Source organism: Durio zibethinus, chromosome 5 (assembly GCF_047325235.1).
Source record: "Durio zibethinus cultivar Kanyao isolate XHJ-2024 chromosome 5, ASM4732523v1, whole genome shotgun sequence".
Classification (NCBI taxonomy): domain Eukaryota; kingdom Viridiplantae; phylum Streptophyta; class Magnoliopsida; order Malvales; family Malvaceae; genus Durio; species Durio zibethinus.
In genome coordinates, this window is record NC_143166.1 from 21,329,358 (window position 1) to 21,354,175 (window position 24,818).

General features: G+C 42.7%; 4 pseudogenes; all 4 read left to right on the forward strand.

The window, feature by feature from the left end:
* Nucleotides 1-548: 548 nt before the first annotated feature.
* LOC149518778 (5.8S ribosomal RNA) lies at nucleotides 549-703 on the forward strand (annotated as a pseudogene).
* A 214-nt stretch (nucleotides 704-917) lies between these two features.
* LOC149518779 (25S ribosomal RNA) lies at nucleotides 918-3,742 on the forward strand (annotated as a pseudogene).
* Nucleotides 3,743-9,995: 6,253 nt separating this feature from the next.
* LOC149518780 (18S ribosomal RNA) lies at nucleotides 9,996-11,780 on the forward strand (annotated as a pseudogene).
* Nucleotides 11,781-12,160: 380 nt separating this feature from the next.
* Nucleotides 12,161-13,883, forward strand: LOC149518781 (25S ribosomal RNA; annotated as a pseudogene).
* Nucleotides 13,884-24,818: the final 10,935 nt, after the last annotated feature.

Here is a 24,818-nt window from a genome sequence, read left to right on the forward strand (position 1 = left end):
TAGATCATTGCAATTGTTGGTCTTCAATGAGCAATTTCTAGTAAGCATAAGTCATCAGCTCATATTGACTACGTCCCTGCCTTTTATACACATTTTCTATCACTCCTATTAATTGAATGGTTTGATGAAGCATTCAAATCATAACGATGTGGATGGTTCACTGCCCATGACATCGGGGTAAGTTCACTGAACCTTATCTTTTTGAGGAAAGAGAAATTGTAACAAGGTTTTCATAGGTGAACCTATAGAAGGATCATTGTTGAAACCCACTCAAAGAGTGACTTATGAATGCATTAATGAAACACTGAGAAGGTGAGTGTACTTCTAAATCCCAAGCCCCTTCTAGCCCAATTGTGCACGATAGTCACTCTGTTCCACCTCTCAAGCAGGTGAAATAATCACATTGTTACCTATAATTGAGTAACAAACCACTAGCATGAATCATGCCAAGGAACAAGAATGAAAAAGAACCTGTGACCCATTGCCATCCCATACACAGTGCATACATGAGTGGCACCATGACTCTTTTTGTCGTGAAAAACCAAAATGACTCTTGGCAATGGATATCTCAGCTTTCACATCGATGATGAATGTAGCAAAATATGATACTTGGTGTGAATTGCATAATCTAATTAACCATTGAGTCTTTGAACACAAGTTGCATCCCAAGCCATTAGGTTGAGGGAATACCTACCTGGGGTCGTGCGTCATAGCCCCCTCTAACCCCCTACCCATCGAGCTCTAGGTGAGAGGGCAGGAGATGGCCTCCCATGATCTCGTCAGTCAAGGTTGGCACAAAAGTGAGTCCCTAGCAATGATAGCACTATGATCATTGAGGGTAAAGCTTCTAGCATGCCTTATCTCCAGTGACGTGCACTCCTTGTTGATTTGGACCCTTCACATCATTTGGTGCATCATGACCCTAGGTTAGGCGGGATTACCCATTGAGTTTAAGCATATCAATAAGTGGAGGAAAAGAAACTTACCAAGATTCCTTTAGTAATGTGCTAGCGAATCAGGAAGAGCCCAACTTGAGAATTGGGTGCCTCCGGCATCTGAATTGCAATCTAGAGAAGTGTCATTAGCAGTGGATCATGCCCAAGTCCCTTGGAAAGGGGCACCAAAAAGGGTAAGGCCCTATTGTACCTAGATCCTATCGCACCATGAGGCACTATTTGCTAATTGGGTTATTTGAGAATGTAACCTAAATCAGGCAGTAAATTTTGTCCAAGGTTGAATACGAGTAAGAAATTGATATTAAGTACCGCAAGCGAAAGATGAGAAAGACTTTGAAAAGAAAGTCCAAGAGTGCTTGAAATTATTGAGAGGGAAGCAGATGGGGGTTGATGATATGCCCTAGTCAGATGTGGAATGGCGAGAGCCAGTTCATCGATTGGCTTAAGGCATGGACTAACATGGGTTATGATGGCAGCCCAAGCTAAGGCTTTCGATATGCCCATGAAGATGTCATCATTGTGATTGTAGAATGTAGCACACACTGTCTCAGTGAGCCTTGGCACCTACATGCTCTCAACATTAGCCTGTGGGCTCTCTATCTAGCCTATCTTGAAACACAGACCAATGAATCTAACATCTGTGTGAGTTGGGCTAGAAAAACCATAAGGTGCAAGGAAGCTGATTGGTGGGATCCCTCGCTAGTGCACCACTAACTGACCTTGATCTTTTGAGAAAGGTTCAAGTGTGAGCATGCTTGTCGGGACCCAAAATATGGTGAACCATGCTTGAGTGAGGCAAAGCCAAAGGAAACTTTGGTGGAGGCCCGCAGTGATACTGACGTGTAAGTTATTTGTCTGACTTGGGTATAGGGGTAAAAGGCTAATTGAAATGTCTAGTAGCTGGTCCCATGAGAACCACACTTGCACATGGGTTAGTCGATCCTAAGAGATGAGGGAAGCCCATCTAACAGTGCATCTAGCATAAGCTTCAAAAGGGAATTGGGTTAAAATTCTTGAACCGAGACACGGTGGTGAATGGAAATGTTAGGGAGTTTGGAGATATCGGTAGGGGCCTCGAAAAGAGTTATATTTTCTATTTAATGGCCTGCCCATCCTAAAAATGGCTTAGCCAAAGGTAGAGTCTAGTGGTAGAAAAAGCACTAAATGTTGCATGGTGCCCGGTACACCCTTAGTGGCCCTTGAAACTTTGAAGGATCGACTACCATCCATGCTCAATCGTACTCATAACTGCATCAAGTTTCCAAGGTGAACGGTCTCTAGTCGATGGAACTATATAATCAAGGGAAATTGGTAAAATGGATCTGTAATCTTAGGAAAATGATTGGCTCTAAGGGCTAGGCATAGAGGGTCCCAATCTTAAACCCATTAGATGCCAATACATTGCTCGAGCCACTCTTGCAATAAGAGTAGGTTGTCACATATTGGTCAAGGGATGGATTAGGAACGGCTTGGAGACCTTCTCTAAACGATGAACAATCGACTCAAAACTGGTATGGAGAAGGGGAATAAGACTATTTAATTAAAGCAAAGCATTGTGATGGTCCCTACAAATGTTTACACAATGTGATTTTTACCCAGTGCTCTGAATGTCAAAATGAAGAAATTCAACCAAGTGTAGGTAAATGGTGAGAGTAACTATGACTCTTTTAAGGTAGCCAAATACCTTATCATCTAATTAGTGATGCACATGAATGGATTAATGAGATTCCTACTATCCCTATCTACTATCTAACGAAATCACAGCCAAAGGACTGAGTTTGGTGGAATTAATAGGCAAAGAAGACCTTGTTGAGCTTGACTCTAGTTTGACTTTGTGAAATGACTTGAAAGGTGTAGGATAAATGGGAGCCTTCAGGTGAAATTAAAATACCATTACTTTTAACATTACTTTACTTATTTCATGAATCAGAGGTACGGCATGACCCTTTCTTTTGGACCTAAGGTTGACCTCGATCGACTAACTCCAGTGGAAGACATTTTTATGTAGGGAGTTTGGCTAGGGCAACACATCTGTTAAAAGATAATGCATGTGACCTAAGATAAGCTTAACAAGAACAGAAATCTCACGTGGAACAAAAAGTTAAAAGCTCCTTTGATTTTGATTTCCAATACGAATATGAACCATGAAAGCATAGCTAATTGATCCTTTAGATGCTCAAAATTTGAAGCTTGAGTTGTTAGAAAAGTTACCACATGGATAACTAGCTTGTGGCAACCAAGTATTCATAATGACATTGCATTTTGATCCTTCAATGTTGGCTTTTCCTATCATTATAAAGCAGAATTCACTAAGTGTTGGATTGTTTACCCACTAATAAAGAATGTGGGGAGGGTTTAAACTGTCATGAGACAAGTTTGTTTAACCTTACTAATGGCAGTGTTGCAATAGTAATTCAACCTAGTATGAGAGGAACCTTTGATTCACACAATTGGCCATCACGCTTCGTTGAAAAGCTAGTAGTGTGAAGCTACCATTTGTTAGAATATGACTAAATGCCTTTAAGTTAGAATCTAGGCTAGAAGTGATGCATGCACCCATCACTTGATTGCCAACCCATAGTAAGGGCCCATGGCCCCTAAGGGCACGTGTCATAAGTGTAGCCCCTACAATGAACAAGCCATGTGGGCTTCTTTGGAGATGAATTCCCGCCTAGCAGCGAGTAGAATCCATTGTAGATAACTTAAATATCTGACAGGGTATTGTAAGTGCTAGAGTGGCTTGCTGCCATGATCTATTAAATTTAGCCCTTTGTCACTTGAGTCACCTCTCTTCCCCTCATGCACATTGAAGCCCTCTCACTTCATTTTCTTACACCATACCTCTCTAGGGTTAGGGATGAATAATGTTCTCCATTATAGCTGATTCGGCTAAGTGATGACATCCCTCCCTTAAGCGTCCAAGTAAATGATAAACAAATGCCCTTGAAATTTGTTGCAAGGATGGGCTCACCTTTGGTGCGAGCACTTGCCTTAAACTCTATTAGCATACACTGGCCCCTGATGCAGGTTATTGCCTCAAATTTCATTAATAGCATATGGTCCTTGGTTGGTGTAGGCAATCACATCCAATACCATTGGTAGATGCTGGCCCAATATTACTTCAAACACTATTAGGAGGTGTTGGCCTCTTGGTGTAGGATGTTGCCTTAGACACCGTCACTAGATGCTGGCACTTCATGCAAGCACTTACCTTAACCACCATTAGCATAAGTGGGCCCTTAGTGTGGGTTATTGCCTCGAACACTTCTTTGGTGGATACTTGGTGCAACATGTATACCATGACCTTCCCCCCAAGGCACTTGTCTGCCCCTCAATCACCATCAGCACCAAATGACACTCAGTGCATGAGTCATAGGCTTCGGTCTTAAGCCAAACTCTGTGTGGCCTTAGACAGGGAATTGACTATGTTTTCCTAAATCAACCTACAAAAATCAAATGCTTAGTATAATTTTAGCTTGTCAAAGATTATGCTACAATACTGAGCCTTTTAGAAGCCCATAAATCTGATCCTCCTAAGACTATGTTTAGGTATGGTTGCACCTGCATCTGATCGTGTGCTCTCGTATTGCTGACCAGCACCTACACCTGGACCTAGCTAACTTTTGCTAGACTTTAACATCATGCTTGAGCCTCTGGAGTCTTGATCACTACCCACTGTTTTAAGCTAGTTTCTCATGACTTGGGCCTTTAGTCAGCCTCAAGGCTAGATCTCTTTGGCTATCAGACCCTATCCCACTAGAACTAGAACTGTTCCTTAATTCACAGAGAACCCTTAGGCCTAGACTAGCTTGTGGACCATGCATGTGCACATGCCTCGACCATCATCGAGAAATGTTAGCCTTGGGTCTTAGCAAATGGTTCGACGACCATCAACACATGTTGTCCCTCTGTATGGGTAGTTCCCTCGAACACCATCAGTACATGCTGGGCTGCATACCATGTATGGGTATACTGGGTGTGGGTCATGCACCAAGGACACCATGACATTGTAGTAGGTGGGTTTAGGCACATATTTATATTTTTCCCATGCCAATGCCATTTTTATGGCTTGTAAATTCATATAAGTGCTCACCAGTGCTCGCACCTAGACCTGGCTCAATTTTGCCATACCTAAACACTGTGCTTAAGCCTCTAGAGTCTTAATCATCGCCCATACCACTGTTTTGGGCTAGTTCCCCATGACCTAGGCCTCCAGTAGGCCTCGAACCCTGGTTTTCATTACTATTTGAACCTATTCTTCTAAAACTAGAATTGCTCCTTAACTTGAAGAGAACCTTTGGGCCTATACCAGCTTACGGTCTATGGCACATGCGCATGCCTTGAGCACTATCGGGACATGTTACCCTTTGGTCTTGGTACATGTTTTAACCACCATTTGCACATGCTAGCCCTTTGTGCAAGTAGTTACTTCAAACACCATTGGCATATGTTTGGCCATACACCAAGTATACCATGACCAGGCAATATATTGGTTTAGGCACATCTCTATATTTTTGCCACACCAATGCCATTTTTCAGGCTTGTAAATTCATATAAGTGCTCACCAGTGCCCACACCTAGGTCTAACACAATTTTGTCAAACTTGAACACTGTGCCTGAGCCTCTAGAATTATGATCACTACCCATACCATTATTTTAGGCTAGTTCCCTATAACTTGGGCCTCTAGTAGGCCTCAAGGCCTAGTTCTTCTGGCTGTTAGACCCTATCATACTAGAATTGGAACTGTTCTTTGACTCGGAGAGAACTCGTAGGCCTAGACTAGCTTGCAAACTATGGCACATGGACATTTCTCGACCACTATTGGGACATGTTGGCCCTTGATCTTTGCACATTCTTAAACCACCATTGGCACACGTTGGCCCTTTATACAAGCAATTACCTCGACCACCATCGGTACATGCTAGGCTGCACATCACGCACAAATATCCTGGGCTTGAGTCATGCACCATGCACACCATATCAGGCAGTAGGTGGATTCAAGCACATTTTTATATTTTTGTCATGTCAATGCCATTTTTATGGTTTGTAAATTCATGTAGGCACTCACTAGGGCCCGTAGCTAGGCCTAGCTAAATTTTATTGAACCTGAACATCGTGCCTAAGCCTCTAGAGTCTTAATCACTACTTGTACCACATTCTAGGCTAGTTGCTTACCACCTAGGCATCCAATACACCTCAAGGCCTAGTCCCCTTGGTTGCTAGACCCTATCCCATTAGACCCGGAACTACTTATTAACTCGAAGAGAACCTTTAAGCTTGGACCAGCTTGCGTACTGTGACACATACACATGCCTTGACCACCATTGGCACCTAATGATCCTAGGTGTATGTGTCATGGTCAGCGAGAAAGACCAGGCCGAAGGGTTCCCACTAAGGCAGAGAGTGATTCTAAGGCAGTCGAGACCAAGTTAGAATACAAGGGAGTCTAGGTCTATAGGTGCAATGGAGGTCTTAGGGTTAGGACCATAACCCGAAATGGATGCATGGGCACTAAAACAAGCTCCAAGAGTTAGGGCTAGAGGATCCAATATGTTAACTTTTAGATTGACCCAAGTGCAAGCATAAGAGTTAGCCTAGATATGGGTAAAACTATCTAGGCATGGGCCCAAGAGGGGCTTTGCATGGGCATTGGTGATGATGGAGTCCAACCTAGTTCAAACTCCTTTCCTGAAAGAGTCCATGTAAAATTACAACTCTCCAATGTAATCCTATAGTAATCTTTTATATATATTTGACTCTTTGTGAGCCCTAAGATAGGAACAATGTTAACGAATGATTCAAGAGGGCTTTATCTATAAATTGGAGATACCCTCACACTCATTGTACACACACCATAACTTAAGTAATACAAGTTTACTTTTGCCTATCTCTATTGTTCTCTTTAGCTTTCTACTAAACAGTTTATGTGCAACCTTGTCTAATAGCAACTTGGGCTGATTGGCCTTGAAGGTTCGAGTGTTTGTGCACCAGTTCGATTGAAGGCTAATTTGGGATGTTGGTTAAGTCAATTCTTAGGTCTTGGAGCTACACGAGTTAGAGCTTGAGTATCAACCTATGATAAATTGTATCAGAGTAGGTTTGGAGCTAGTTGAGAGTTAGTAGAAGTTGGTCTAAAAGAGGTGATTAGTGTTGGGTGCTGTTGGAACTAGAGTTAGGAGGTTTGAATGTGTTGGTGCAGGCATTCAATTGTGTGGCGTGAGCATTCTAGGTTGTTTTTGTGCTCGTGTCCTGGTGATACACCCCCTAATACACAAAGGGCAGGTGTGCAAAAGTGCAAAACAAGTATTCAACCAATTGCTATTAGAGTGCTATAGGAGTGCTGAGTGTGTTGTGTAGGTTGCAGACTAGTGCCTAACCGAGAGTTCAGGTGTGTTAAGCCAGTATGTTGATTGGTGTGTGAATATGTGTATGTGTGTGTGCGCTGTTGTGCTATGCTGATAGACAGGCATGGTAGTTTGTTGGAACTAGGAACGATTCATTGGAATGCATAAAAGGTTAAGGTAATCTCTTTGGTTTTGTGCATTTGTGACTAATAGAGTGTGTGGGGTTATGGCACGGCTAAGGTAAACTAGACAAAAGGCCAAATCGAGGGCCTTGATGAGTGCCCAACTACAAGCAAGGTAAGTGAGGCTAGATCAAGGGACATGGTGATGTTCCTAGACACTTGAACATAAAATTATGAGGTGACCATTGCTAATTTTAGGGACAGGTTAAAGGATAGGTTAGAGGACAACTAGTGAGGCTCAGGGTTGATCACACTGCATTGCAAGCTACTGTAGTTACTGGTGTCAGCTTAGGACCCAAGGTGGCAATGCCTAAGCATTTTTTAGATAGTCAAAAGATGGGAGTAAAGATCATGCTACAATAGAATGGCATGTAAGAGTTGAGTTAGGCCAGTGTTGCTATAGAATCATAGACTCAAGTTGAGTGCACCAAGTCTCCAAGGCCTAAGGGGAACAGCTAGGGTGAGGGGTGTTTGTCAGAGAAGAAAAGGGCTGTGGGAAAGCCTAGATTTTACAATGAAGTTAGTGTCACCAGTAGGGGCAAGAAGAAGAAACCCTTGAGTTTCTTTTTGTATGGTGGTCAACATAGGGTCAAAGAGTACCCAAGGCATGCAAAGCTTTCAACCATCAACTAGGCAAAGAAGTTGTCCATGGGCAAGAGTAATAGTGGTGATGAGTACCAGGAAGAGCCCAAAGCGATACGACTTGGTGCTTTTCAATTCTGCCAAGAGGGCAAAACCTTTCCAAGAGATAAAGGCAAAGTGACAATGGAATGCCATAATATGAGTCCCAAGGTGCAACAAGATCTTTCCAAAAATAGTATGTAGTGGGTAACTCAAAAAAACCAGAGGAAACATTAGACGTGGAAGCAAAAAAGAATAATGCAGCATAAGGCTAACGATACTCGGGAGAACACCTAACAGAGTACTTGTTCGAGTATGGGATTGACATATGGGAAATCTAGTTTGAGGGGTAGAAGAAAAAGCCAACGTGCATAGGGGTATGTAATTCGGGCATATCATCCCCCTAGCAATGAAGGCATTGCTTAAATAAGTAGGGGAAAATGTCATGATCTACAGGAAACACCAGGCCCAACGGTTTTCATTGAGATAGAGAGTGGTTTTAAGGTAATTGGGACCGAGTCAGAATGCAAGAGAGACCAAGCCTAAAGGTGCAATAGAGGTTTTGGGGGTAAGAGCATGACCTAGAATGGGTGTGCAGGTTTCAAATAAGTGTAAAGAGCTCAAGCCAAAGGATTTGCTTTGGTAGCTTTTAGATAGACCCAGGCATGGGCAAAAGCGATCCACGCGTAGGCTCAGAGAGGGCCCTCGCACGAACATTACTAATGAAGGATTCCAACCTAGTGCAAACTCCTTTCCTAATAAAGTCCATGTAAAATTAGAGCTCTCCAATGTAATCTTATTGTAATCTCCTTTATATATTAGACTTTTTGTGAGCCTTAGGATAAGAACTATGTTAGCCATTGATTTAAGGAAGCCTTAGCTCTAAATAGGAGGTGCCCTTACCCTCATTGTACATACCACAACTTGAGTAATACAAGTTTACTCTTGTCTATTTCTATTATTCCTTTAGCTTTCCATTAAACACTTTATGTGCAACCTTGTCTAATAGTAGCATGGGATGGCTGGCCTTAGAGTTTCAATTGTCTGTACATCAATCTAATTAAAGGCTAATCTAGGATATCAGATGAGTCAATTCTTGAGTCTTAGAGTAGTATGAGTCAGAGCTAGAGTCTCAGCCCATGATACATACATATAGTTGATGTTACCCAAGACTTCAAGAACAAATCCCTGAATCAGGCAAAATCCCTCTATAGTGGTGATAATAGAGTTTGCATGTGTGTTCCCAGCTAACCCCAGCATTGGTGGTGTCATGCCATTGTTGCTTATTTAATGGCTGAGGCAATCTTATGATCATTGCTTCTATTTTTCCTATGCCAAGTAGGTGTGGCATGGCCTTGTGCATCATTTCCTTCGCTTAATCGTTGAGTAATTAATTAGGTAGGTTATGTACAAGTGTGCATGGATGTTGCCAGTTATATGCAATGGGCATATGAGTGGTGTTATGGTTGTGTGTGTTGGCAGGCTCTATGTTCGATGCATTAAACTATCGATCCATCATCTTTTTTAATCTTTCCCCATATTGGTCATCATACCATAAAGGTGCAATCAGGATCCTATGCTACATACCTAAATTGATAGAAACTAGATGTCTTGCCATCTTATATCTGTCTTATGTCTTTAAGGGCTACGGGTCAGACCTTAATTGCACCACGTGTGCCACCCAAACCTCTATGTTCACATTGGTGCACTGGTGTTGGATCATGCTTTTGTATACAACAAGTTTTATGGGTGCACACTCTTGACCCTTGTTCATCCGATGCTATGCATTTTATGTGCTCGACATACATGATGCTTGTGCTCTATATTGGCTCTCTCTGCCATTCAGTCGATGCATTAAAGCCCATACAGTGCCAACATCCTAAAGGAATGCTGCCTGGTTGATCCTACCAGTAGTTATATGCTTGTCTCAAAGATTAAGCCATGCATGTGTAAGTATGAACTAATTCAGATTGTAAAACTGTGAATGGCTCTTTAAATCAGTTATAGTTTGTTTAATGGTGTCTATTACTTGGATAACCATAGTAATTCTAGAGCTAATACGTGTAACAAACCCTAACTTCTAGAAGGGATGCATTCATTTGATAAAAGATTGATACGAGCTTTGCCCATTACTTTGATGATTCACGATAACTTGATAGATTACACAGCCTTTATATTGATGACGCATCATTCAAATTTTTACCTTGTAACTTTTGATGGTAGTGGTGGTAGGTGATGGAGAATTAGGGTTCGATTTCAAAGAAGGAGCCTGATAAACAACTAGCACATCCAAGGAAAGCAACAGGCACGCAAATTACCCAATCCTACCAACAGAGGTAGTGAAAATGAATAACAATACCAGGCTCTATGAGTTTGATAATTGGAATAAGTACATTTTAAATCCCTTAATGAGGATCCATGGGAGGGCAAGTCTAGTGTTAGCAAAGTAGCTATGGTAATTCCAGCACTAATAGTGAATATTTAAATTGTTGCAATTAAAAAGCTCATAGTTAAAACTAGGATTGGGTTGTTTGGTTTGCTTCATAGTAAGCATTGATCTACTTGTCCTTATTACCGACAATGTGCTCCTGGCCTTAACTAGCCAGGTCATTCCTTTGGCATTGTTACTTTGATGAAATTAGAGTGCTCAAAGTAGGCTTATAGTTATATACATTAGCATGGGATAACATCATTGGATTTTGTCCTACTATCTTCGAGATCAAAGTAATGATTAACAAGGATAGTTAAGGGCATTCGTATTTTATATTCAGAGGTAAAATTCTTGGATTTGTGAAAGATGAACAACTACAAAACTAGTTGCCATGGATATTTTCATTAACCTAGAATGAAAGTTTTGGGCTTGAAGATGATCAGATACTATCCTAGTCTCAGCCATAAATGATGCTAAGCAGGGATCGACAGATGTTACTTTTAGGACTCTATTGGTACATTATGAGAAATCAAAGTCATTAAGTTTTTGGGGGAGTATGGTTACAAGGCTAAAACTTAAAGGAATTGATAGAAGGGCACCACCAAGAGTGAAGCCTATAGCTTAATTTGACTCAACATGGGAAAACTTACTTGGTCCAAACATAGTAAGGATTGATAAACTGAAAGCTCTTTCTTGATTCTATGGGTGATAATGTGTGGCATTCTTAGTCGGTGGAGTGATTTGTCTAGTTAATTCCACTAACAAATGAAACCTCAGCCTGCTAACTTGCTACAAGAAGGTGATCCTTCATGGCTAGCTTTTTAGAGGGATTACAACCACTTAGGCCAAGGTAGTTTGAGGTAATAACATGTCTGTGATGCCTATAGATGTTCTGGGCCACACGTAAGCTACAATGATGTATTTAATAAGTCTATAGCCTCAGTCGACAAGCCTAGGTAATCTTTGAAATTTCATCACGATGGGGATAGATCATTGCAATTGTTGGTCTTCAATGAGGAATTCATAGTAAGCACAAGTCATTAGCTCGCATTGACTATGTCCCTACCCTCTGTACACAATGCTTGTTGCTCCAACCAATTGAATGATCTAGTAAAGTGTTCGGATCATAATAATGTGGATTGTTTGCAGCTCACAACATTGTGAGAAGTCTATTGAACCTTATCATTTAGAGAAAAGGGAAGTCGTAACAAGGTTTTTGTAGGGGAGCTTATGAAGGGATCATTGTCGAAACCCACTCAACGAATGACCTACATATGCATTAGTGAAACACCGAGGGTTAGAAGGTGTGTCGATGCCCTGAGCACCTTTTGGCCCTACGCATGCATGACAGGCACTTTGTCTCACCTCTCGGGCAAGTGATATAGTTGGCATCATTGCCTATGGCCGAATAACAAACCCTAGGTGTCAATCATGCCAAAGATTGAATGAAAAAGAGCGCGTGTTCCGTCACCATCCTATTTGTGGTGCATGCATGTGTGTACCATGACTTTTTTTTTCATGAAAAAAGAAATGACTCTTGGCAATGGATATCTTAGCTCTTGCATTGATGAAGAACGTAGGTGTGAATTGTAGAATTCCATGAACCATCGAGTCATTGAATGCAAGTTGCACCCCAAGCTTGAGAATTAGGAGCCCCCAGTGTCTAAATTGTAGTTTGGAAAAGCATCCTTAATGGTAAATTGAGCCAAAGTCCCCTGGGAAAGGGTGTCAGAGAGAGTGAGTCCCATTGTGCCTAGACCCTACCACACCACGAGGTGTTGTTTACTAGCATGGTTGTTTGGGAATGCAACCGTAATGTGGCAGTAAATTTCATCCAAGGTTGAATACGAGCAAGAGATTGATAGCAAACAAGTACTGTGAGGGAATGATGAAAAGGACTTTGGAAGAGACTTAAAAAATGCTTGAAATTGTCAAGAGGGAAATGGATGGGAGTGACGATGTGCCCTAGTTGGATGTGGAATGACAAGAGCTAATCCATCAATCAACTTGGGAAATAGACCAACGTAGGTCATGGTAGCAACCCAACCTCGAGCTTTCAATATGCCCATTGAAACATCATTACCATAATCATGGAATGCAGAACACACCATCTCGATCGATGCTTGGTTGGCACTGATGTGCTCCTTGCATCAGCCTGCGAGCTCCTTATTTGGCCTATCATGAAACACAAACCAAAGAGTTTGACATGTATGTGAATGAATGGGCTAGAAAACTCATAATGCATAAAGAAGCTAATTGGCAGGATCCCTCATGGCTGCAGGATCCCTCACAGGTGCACCATCGATCGACCTTGATCTTCTGAGAAGGGTTCAAGTGTGAGCATGCTTGTCAGGACCCTTAAGATAGTGAACTATGCTTAACTGAGGTGAAGCCAAAGGAAACTCTAGTGGAGGCGTACAGCAACACTGACATGCAAATCACTCATTTGATTTGCTTATAGGGGTGAAAGACTAATCAAACCATATAGAAGCTAGTTCCTTCTAAAGTTTCCCTCAGGATAGCTAGAGCCCTTAGCAAATTCTGTCATGCAAAGCCAATGATTAGAGGCATCGAAGGTGCAATGCCCTTGACCTATTCTCAAACTTTAAATAGGTAGGATGGCACGGCTGATTTATTGAGTCGCACCATGTAATCAAGAGCTCCATGTGGGCCATTTTTGTTAAGCAGAACTGGCAATATGTGATAAACCAAAAGTCGAGTTATAGTGCCTAACTGTGTGCTAACCTATAACCCATAAAGGGTGTTGGTCTATTAAGATAGCAAAATGATGGTCATGGAAGTCAAAATCAACTTAGGAATGTGTAAAACTCACCTGCCGAATTAGCTAGCCCTAAAAATGGATGGCAATTAAATGTGTAAGCTATACTTGTTCATCGGGGCAAGGGCTAGGCCCTGATGAGTAGGAAGGCATCGCGGTTGTTGCAAAACTCGAGTTGCAAGCTTGAATGGAATGACCGTTGGTGCAGATCTTGATTATTGTAGCAAATATTTAAATTAGAACTTTGAAGGCTAAAGAGGGGAAAGGTTCCATGTGAATGACACTTGCCCATGGGTTAATCGATCCTAAAAGATGGGTGAACCTATCTGATAGCGCATCCAGTACAAGTTTCAAAAGGGACTTGGGTTAAATTTCCTAAACTGATATGCATCGACTAACTCTAGAAATAGCTTAGCCAAAGGTAAGGTCTAAAAACCAGAAAAGCACTACATGTCATGTGGTGTCCATTGCACCCCTAGCGGCCTTTGAAAATCTAAAAGATTGAGCATCGTCTACACCCAGTTGTACTCATAATCGCATCAGGTCTCCAAGGTGAATAGCCTTTAGTTGATGGAATAATGCAAGCAAGAGAAGCCGACAGAATGGATTCGTAAACTTAATAAAAGGATTTGCTCTAAGGGTTGGGCATGGTGGTCCCATTCCCAAACCCATTGGCTATTGGTGCATTGCACAAACTACTCATATGATGAACGTGGGTCATCACATGTTGGTTGGGGTTGAATTGGGAAAGACTCTCTCAGTGGCCTTCCCTCGGCGATGAACAGTCAACTTAGAACTAGTACGGACAAGGGAAATTTGACTATTTAATTGAAACAAGGCATTGTGATGGTCCCTAGGGATGTTCATGTAATGTGATTTCTGCCCAGTGCTTTGAATGTCAAAGTGAAGAAATTCAATCAAGTGCGAGTAAATAGCTACAGTAAATTTGACTCTCTTAAGATAGCCAAATGCCTTGTCATCTAATTAGTGACAGGCATGAATGGATTAATGAGATTTCCACTATCCCAGTCTACTATTCAGCTCAACCATTGCCAAGGGAACAGGCTTGGTGGAATCAATAGGGAAAGAAGACCCTATTGAACTTGACTCTAGTTTGACTTTATGAAATGACTTGAAAGGTGTAAGATAAGTGGAAGCCCTTGGACAAAATTGAAATACCGCTACTTTTAATGTTATTTTACTTCATTCATGAATCAGAGGCAGGGCATGACCTTTTTTTCGGACCTAAGGCCAGCTTCGATCTGTTGATTCAAGCAAAAAACATTGTCAGGTTGGGAGTTTGGCTGGGGGTAGCACATCTATTAAAAGATAACATAGCCCTCTGAGTGCTAGGTAGAATCCTTTGCAAACAACTTAAATATGTGATAAAGTATGAAAGTGGTAGAATGGCCTTACTACTAAGATCCATTGAAATTCAGCCCTTCACCATTTCAATTCTTCCTCCTCCCCACACCCACCAATGTCCTCTCACTTTATTTTTTTACACCACACCCTTTTGGGGTTGGGGACAAATGGTGTTCTCCATTGCAATTGATTCAGCTGGGTGATAACATCCCTCCTTCAAGCATCCAAGTAAATGACAACCAAATGCCCTGGGGATTTGTTACAGGGAAGGGCTTGCCTTTAGTGTGAGCACTTGCCTCGAACTCCACTAGCACACACTGGCCCTCGGTGTATGTTGTTGCCTCGAACACCATTGAAGCATCTAGCCTTTAGTTGGTGCAGGCAATTGCATCCAACACCATTAGTAGATGCCTTAGACACCATCAGTAGATGCCGGTCCCTTGATATGTGATGTTGCCTCAAACATCATCGCCAGATGCTGGCACTTAGTGCAGGCACTTACCTTGACCACCGTTGGTGCAAGGGGGCCTTTAGTCGATGAATGTGTAAGCACTTGGTGTGGCATGTGTACTATGTCCCTTCCACCCAAGGCACTTGTTTACCCTCAATCGCCATCGACACCAAATGACACTCGATGAATGTGTCATGGGCTTTGATCTTAAGCCAAACTCCATACAGCCTTAGACAAGGAATTGACTCCGTTTACCTATGTCAACCTATAAAACTCAAGTGCTTAGCATAATTCTAGCTTGTCAAAGAATGTGATGTAATATTGGGCCTTCTAGAAGCCCACAAAATTAATCCTCCTAGCATTGTTTTTAGGTGTGCCCACACCTAGGTTTGACTGTGCACCCACACCTGGGTCTGACTATGAGCCTGTGTATCACTCACTATCACTCACTATCACCTACCCTAGGCCTGGCTTAATTTGGCTAAACCTAAACACCATACATAAGCTTCAGGAGTTTTCCTCACTAGCCATACCACTATTCTGGGCTAGTTCCCCATGACTTGGGCCTCTAGTACACCCCAAGCCTTGGTCCCCCTAGCTGTCAGACCTTGTCCCCTTAGAACTAAAGCTATTTCTTGACTTGGAGAGAACCCCTAAGCCAGGACCAATGTCATGGCCCATGCATTCTTTGTACTAAAACCACGTGTCAGTACTCTTAGTTAACATCAATCTTTCTTGAGTCCATTTTTCCATGAACAGATCATTTTCAATCCTTTAAGAGATTTCCCAACCATCTTACCAAGAATGGAAGACTATTTAAAATGGCAACACTTTTTACCCCAACCATCTTAGGGCCTTTCTTCATCCAACTCAGAGCCTAATAACCTTTCTCTTGGTCACCAAGATTCTTAAATTCTTCTCGTTGCTCCATCAACCCATTCGAGGATGCCCGCACATGACTTTGGCTGACAGTGCTTGATAAGCTACCTACCTTGACAGGCTCAACCTTTGGCTTGCATTTGCCCGTGCATCTTAGGGACTAGGGCTTACACCACCCACACACACTCTCAACATCATGGGCATACACTACTCGCACATTGCTTTAGGACCATATCTTAACCACACGACCTCATATGCTTTTTAGCTCGGGGTCAGTCATGGTAGGACCAAGGCACACCAGGGCTTGACCATGACACTCTCTCCCACTTACTATGTTGATGCCCTCATCGACACCAAGACCAAACCTAACTCTCTTGTTGCACACAATTGACATTTTCTCATAGGTCCCTCTCCTGCGCCCACAAAGATTGGGTAAAGATCCCATCACGTGGGGCACTACCCATAGTACTCATTCATTGCTGATGTAGATGGGTCTTATCCAAGCTCCACTACACCTCATGCCATTTTCATTTCCACCTATTAGACTCAATCTCAGTTTCTCATTAAGTGCTGCTACACTGCTTCACCCATGATCACACCAAGTTGTGACCTCGAGGCACCCTTGTCCATTGTGACCCTCACTCAAATGAATGGCCACCTATTTTGCCACACATTGGTGCACCCAGCTAGGCATGACCCATTACACCAACCCCACGCCTATGGCACTGACTCTTTGATGCGCCCCTCTGGACATGGTGCTTAGGTCAACCGCACTCATGCAGCACCAACCATAATAGACCTTAACACGATGGCATTCAAACACTTCGATCATCTCATAACTTGGGTCCTTTTGATTCCTCTAAGGTCACCTCTCTAGGTGTGGCCCTCTAGCCAACCACCTCATTGTGGCACCTTAACGCTTGCTATCTCAAACTCAAACTCAATGCTCAAATATCTAATAAGCTCAATAACCTTGGCTCAATACCACAAAAAATAACAAGTCCCCCCACTTTTACTTGAACTCAACTTGGCTTTACATACAAGCATATCTCCATGATGGTTCCATAACTCATCTACCTTGACTCTAGCATAGCTCATAGGGCATCTCAAAGCCCACTCGGTGGTCAATGATCCACTAATCCAACTCTAAACATAAGGTTTGCTAACCAGCTCAATCTTAGGGTTCACCAACCCACTCGGTACTCAAGGTCCACTAGCTTACTCAAACTCATGGCAATCCCATTGGTCGTATCTACTGAAAGACTCCATATTTGGCTCAACTTAATCTGCTGACCAAAAGCAAACTCGAATGCCAATACCATTAGCTTTGCTTAACTCAATTGGTCCTCTGACCCACACAACTCAAGGCCTTGTCAACTGGCCAATTCTTGCTTGCTTGCTTCATTGAACTGCATACTATCGTAGTCCACTGACTACAACATCTCATAAAGCCTTCTCTCTTGGCCAACACAAGCATGGTCTACTAACCAGCACATTCTTATAATCCTCTAACCATGAGAACTCATGGCCCATTGACCATCACAAACTCAAGGCTTCAATCCTCAACCAACTCAAACTCCTCTGCCTCTATAGAATGGCTCTATGCTTGGACCCTAATACTTGGCTTATACCCCCACTAGGGCACCTACACCACACAATAAGTGCAGACATTAGTAAATGATCTTAATGCACATGACTCATGTCCCTCAAGACAAAACTCATTCGGTCTACATGGCCTTACTCAAACACCATTTCAAGGTGTAGCCCATTTTTGTATTTTGATCTCAACATGATTTTTCCATCCAAAGGGCATCGTATACCTATACAGGCCAACACCTTTCTCTACGTAAGGTTAAACTTCTGTGCCCTTTCACTAGGCATCCAAGAGCCTACTCGAGGGCATTTCACCTAGGCCACTTTTTCCCATGTATTGCCTCAATGGTTCATTCTCGAGCCCACATTTCCATGACATTGCAATCTTACTTCAATAGCTCTCTTTGAGCTTTACACCACCTCAATAGCTCTGATACCAACTATCATAGGCCATGCATTCTTTGTATTGAAACCATGTGTTCGTGTGAAACCAAGACTACCCTTAGTCGAGGTTAGCTTTTATCGAGTCAATTTCTCCATGTATAGATCATTTTCGATCCTTCAAGCTATATACTCATGAGCCCTTCTTGGCTTGAACCTCGTAAGACCGTATGTAATATTCCCAAACTCGATAGAGAGGAACCCAACTCCCATTATAATAATCAACCCATGATTCTTAGGATAGCCTCAAACACCCATCTCTACCTACAAGCATCAAGGTCCCAAGCATCGACTTGCTTGGCTCATAAGGGCACATAGCCTTGGTTATCATGATATTATCTCATTCTGGCATGGGGAGAACCCAACCCTATGCCCGTCTGCATTGTACGCAAGTTCTTATGTCTTGAATCCAAAGGCACAACACAAAAGCTAGTCAATGACTAGCCTAGAGCCACATTAGGCTTGTCCCCATCCCACAAAACTCATATCTTAGGGCCTTAGCCCTTAGCCTCATTCTAGGCTGCCCGTACGCATGATGGATACTTAACATCATGCCCATCCTGCTTCGAGGAACTCAAGTGTGCTACCTCAGCCATAACCCACCTTGATCGATTGCCATAAGGGTCTAGCAATGTGCTTGCTTGCTAGTCTAATCATCCTTTAAGCTTGATGGTGCCCCTCTTATGCAAACACCATCCATGATCCTTGGTTATTGATTAAACCAGCTCTAGGAGGGGAAACTAAGGGGTATAGTCAATGCTAATGTCTAACCATATGGTTTAAAGCAATGGCACAATATGACACCCGCTGGCCTTAATCGTCCTTAAGTTTATCATGATCTAAGGAGACACATGCCAAACTTATGACCTGATGATGCTCCTTACCTACACACCACATGTGCCTAAGAGTAGCTTACTTCAGACTAGTCAGGCCTTTGCCTGTCTACTAACTAAGGGGGTGGTGGAGAATCGACACTAGTCATCCTCTATAAAGAGCATAAAAGATTTCTTATCCATCCTACCAAGAATCGAAAGATTATCTAAAATGAAGACATTTTTCTCCCTAGCCATTTCAGGGCCTTTCTTCATCCAACTCATGGCCCAGTGACCTTCCTCTTGGTCACCAAGATTCTTAGTTTCTATTCATTACTCCACTAACCCTCTCAAGGGTGCCTGTGCATAACTTTGAGTGATAGCACCTGACTGGTTACTTGGCTCATGAGTGCCCACCTACTGGCTTGCACTTGCTCATGCATCTTAGGGACTAGGGCTCACACCACTTGGACACATTATCAGTAACATGTTCATGGGCTTACACTATCCACGTGCAACTTTAGGACCACTATCCTGACCATAAGGTCAGCCATGGTAAGATTGGGGCACACCAAGGCTTGACCATGATAACCAACTTGCAGATTGTGACACATACGCTTGTCTCGACCACCATCGAGACATGTTGACCCCTAGTCTTGGCAGATGCTTCAACCACCATAGGCACATGTTGGCCCTTTGTGTGGGCAATTCCCTCAAACACCATCGATATATGCTGGGTTACGCACCATACGTGAGTATTCTAGGCCTAGGTCATGTACCATGCATACCATAATCAAGCAATAAGTGGGCTCAAGCACATCTTCATATTTTTACCATTCCAATGCCATTTTTGTGGCTTGTAAATTCATATAAACGCTCACCAGTGCTCATACTTGGGCATGGCTCAATTTTGCCAAACATGAGTAGCATGCCTGAGCCTCTAGAGTCTTGATCATTTCCCATACCATTGTTCTAGGCTAGTTCCCCATGACCAAGGCTTTTAGTAAGCCTTAAGGCCTAGTCCCCTTAGCTTTATGGACCCTATCCTGCTAGAACTAGAACTACTCCTCAACTTGAAAAGCCTAGACTAGCTTGTGGACCATGACACATTCATATGCCTCAACCATGATCAAGATATGTATCCTTTGGTTTCGGCACATGATTCAACCATTATCAGTACATGCTAGGCCTGGCACCACTCATAGGTATCTTGGGCCCAAACCATGCACCATGTGCACCATGACCAAGTAGTAGGTGTGTTCAAGCACATCATCATATTTCCACCGTGCGAAAGCCATTTTTATGGCTTGTAAATTCATATTAGCGCTCACCAATGCTTGTATCTAGGCCTGACTCAATTTAGCTAAACATGAACACCATGCCTAAGCCTCTGGAGTCTTGATCGCTGCCTATACCATTGTTCTAGGTTACTTCCCCACTATTTAGGCCTTCAGTAGGCCTAAAGGCCTAGTCCCCCTAGCTGTTAGACCCTGTCTTGCTAGAACTGGAACTGCTCCTTAACTTGGAGAGAACCCATAGGCCTAGACCAACTTGCGGACCATGACACATGCATATGCCTCGACCACTATCGGGATATGTTGGCCCTTGGTCTTAGCACATGATTCGACTACCATTGGAACATGATGGGCTATGCACCACTTATCAGTATCCTGGGCCAATGCCATGACCATGTGCACCATGTGCACCATGACCTAGTAGTAGGTGGGCTTAGGCACATCTTTATATTTTTACTGTGCTAATAGCATTTTTATGGCTTCTAAATACATTTAAGCATTCACTAATACCTACACTTAGACCTGGCTCAATTCTACCGAACATGAACACTGTGCTTGAGCTTTTAGAGTCATGATTACTACTACTATTATGGGCTAGTTCCTTGTGACTTGGGCCTCTAATAGGCCTCAAGGCCTGTCTCTCTGGTTTGGACCTTATTCCATTAGAACTGGAATTGTTCCTCGACTTAGAGAAAACCCCTAAGCCTAGACTAACTTATAGACCCTAACACATACACATGCCTCGACTACCATCGGGACATGTTGACCTTTAGTCTTAGCATATGATTTGACCACTATTGGCACATGATGGGCCGTGCACCACATGTAGGTATTTTAGGCCCACGCTACGTACCATGCCCACCATGATCGAACAATAGGTGGGTTCAAGCATACCTTCATATTTCTACTTGCCAAAGAGTTTTTTATGTCTTGTAAATTCATATAAGTGCTCACCAACACCTGCACCTAAGCCTAGCTCAATTGTGCTAAACATGAACATCGTGCATAAGCCTTGGAGTCTTGATCACTACCCATACCACTATTTTGGCCTAGTTCTCCATGACTTGGGCCTTTAGTAAGCCTCAATGCCTAGTCCTCTTGATAGTCAAAACTTATCCTACTAAACCTAGAACTGCTCCTTGACTCGAAGAGAACCCTAAGGCTTGGACTAGCTTACAAACTATACCACCATTGGGATATGTTGGTCCTTGGTCTCGGCACATGATTCGACCACCATTGATAAATAATGGCCATCCACCATGCACTCCATAATCGAGTAGTAGGTGGGCTTAAGCACATATTTATATTTCTACATGCCAATGCCATTTTTATGGCTTGTAAACTCATATAAGCACTCACAACTAGGCCTGGCTCAATTTTGCTAAACATGAACACCGTGCTTGACCCTTTGGAATCTTGATCACTACCCATACCATTATTCTAGGCTAGTTCCTTATGACTTAGGCCTCTAATAGGCCTCAAGGCTTGGTCCCTTTGGTTGTCAGACCCTATTACTAGAACTAAAATTGCTCTTCTACTTGAGAGAACCCTTGGGCTAGGACCATCTTGTGAACCATGACACATGCACATATCTTAACCACTATTAGGGTATACTGGCCCTTGGGGTCAACACATGCTTCAACCACTATCACCACATGTTGGTAGTTCCCTCGAACACCATTAGTACGTGCTAGGCCATGCACCACGCATGGGTATCTTGGGCCTAGGCTACACACCATGCATACTAGAATTGGGCTATAAGTGGGTTTAGGCACATCTTTATATTTTTACCATGCCAATGTCATTTTTATGGCCTGGCTCAATTTTGTCAAACCTGAACGTCATGCTTAAGCCTTTGGAGTCTTGCTCACTACCCTTACCATTGTTTTGGGCTAGTTCCTTAAGATTTAGGCCTCTAGTATGCCTCAAGGTCTAGTCCCCCTAGCTATCAAAACCTGTCTTACTAGAACTAGAACTATTCTTCGACTCGAAGAGAACCCTTAAGCTTGGACTAGCTTGTAGACCGTAGTACATCCATATGCCTCAACCTCCATTGGCACCCAATGACCCTCGATGCATGGACATCCCTTGACCACCATCAAGACATGTTGGCCCTTGGTCTCAGCACATGTATCGACCACTATCGACACATGCTAGCATTGGTGTAGGTTTTTACCTTGAGCATCATCGGTATATACCCTTTGGTGTAGGTTGTTGCCTTAGACACTATCATTAGATGTTAACACTTGGTGCAGCATGTGTACCATAACCTTTCATCCATTTTTTGTCATTCCCAAGGCACTGGTCTACCCATAAAGTGCCATTAACACTAAATGATGCTTGGTGCATGTGTCATGTGCTTCTATCTTAAGCCGAGCTTTATATGACCTTAGACAAAGAATTGACTCTATGTGCCAAAGTCAACCTACAAAACTCAAGTGCTAAGCATAATTCTAGGCCTTTTAGAAGCCCCTAAATCTAATCCTCTTAGGATTGTGTTCAGGTGTGCCTATATTAGGGTCTAACCATGTGCCGACACCTTAATCATCAGTGCCTTCGCTTGGGTCTGACTATGTTCCTATGCATTGCTCACCAGTACTCACACCTAGGCCTATCTTAATTTTGCCAAACATGAACACTGTGCCCAAGCCTTTAGAGTCTTGAGCACTACCCATACCATTATTTTACGCTAGTTCCCCATGACCTAAGCTTCTAATAGGCCTTAAAGCTTGGTCCCCTTAGTAGTCAAACTTTGTTTTACTATAATTGCAACTATTCCTTGACTTAGAGAGAACCCTTAGGCTTGTACCCACTTATAGACTATGACACATGCACATGCCTCAACCACCATTGGTACCGAATGACCCTTGTTGCATGCATATACATCAACCCCCATTGGGATTTGTTGGCCTTTTGTCTCGACACATGCTTTGACCACCATTAGAACATTCTAGCCTTTGGTGTGGGTGGTTTCCTTGAACACCATCGGCAAATGTTGGGCTATGCATCATGCACCAGTGTCCTAGGGTCAGGTTATGCACCATGATCAGGTAATAGGTGGGTTCAGGCACATCTTTATATTTCTGCCATGCCAATGCCATTTTTATGGCTTGTAAATTCATATAATGGCCCCTTAAGCCTTCATTTCAAGTTTCATGGCAAGATGAATCATTTTTTATTTTTCACAAATTTAAAAATTTTTTATAGTCCAACATTGTTTGAAAATTTTTTAGGAGTTTTATCCCTAAATTTAGTATGTGAAATCCTTGTATTTTTGTTGGCATCCACAAAAAAATTCAACTAAAAAATCAAAGTGTAGAAGATTTTATGACCATTTGAAAAAAGTATCCTTATTTTAAACATTTGAAGGGCTATAGATTGTGAACCTATAATCTTATGCTTTTTAAGGGAGTGTGAGTTCTCAAGGTTCCTTGGGGGATAGGAGGCCAATATAAGGGCTAAGAACTAGCATCCATCACATATCATGTGTGCACACTGCCCAACCTCTACCCCTAATTGCTAGAAACCCTAATGCATCGATTAGGTTCTTTAACGATGATCTACTAATGGTGCCCTAGGTAGAAAAATATGGCACTAGCATATGCTTAAGCCCAACATGTGCCCCATGGCCCAGAATTGAACTTCGACCAAGGCCTCAACTATAAATGGCACATGCTAGTGCGTGGTGTAGGCACATGTCTCAACCATCATCGGCATAAGCTAGCTATTGGTATGGGCACTTCCCTCAACCATCATTAGAACATGTTGGCTTTTGGTATGGGTACATGTCTCAATTAGCATTTGCATAATCTAAACTTAGTACAACCACATGCTTTAATTAGCATCAACAAAGATTGGTCTTGGTGCGAGTGGTTGTCTTGAACACCATCAACACATATTGGCCATTGGTGCGAGCAGTTACCTCGAACACCATCGGCACATGCTGGGCCTTGGTGCGAGCGCATGCCTTCACCACCATTGGCACCTGTGGACCCTTGGTGTGGGATATGTTTGTTTGAAAAAAGTGTCCCCATTTCAAACACTTTAATGTATACTGCTCGCATCTTTGTAAAATCTCTTATGCTCTTTAGAGGGTGGTTATCCGAGCTCCCTTTCCTTTCATGAGAAGAGTAGGTGTATGTGATAGACCTTTCATTACGTATATCTATGACAATGTCATTGGACCAAAATCTAAACTATGCATGCCTTCTAGCCATGTTGTTTGATGGCTGGTTGCTCTGGTGACTTGTAGGAACCCATGGCCTCAATCGACTAGTATACATGCAAAAAAAAAGGCTTAATTGTGCTAAGCTCAAGCCCTTGCCTGTAGCTAATGTTACCTCAGACCCCAGACCAAGTCCCTGAATTGAGTAACGACTCTTTAAGGTGGTGAAAGTAGAAGATACAGACACAGGCTTGGTCTGGTCAAGTCTCTCAGGTATTTGGTTGTCTCATGGTCCTTTCTTGTTGACCATAAAATTGCCATGGCCTGGCCAAGCTTGTACATGCAGTCGATGTCACCCAAGACCTTAGGAACAAGTCCCTATATATTAGGTAACATCCACTTGGGGTGGTGATGTGGAGTTTGTGTGTGTGGTCTTAGCCAAACCAAGCATTGGTGGTGTAATGTTGTTGTTGGCTTTTGGATGCCAGGGGCAGTTTCATGGC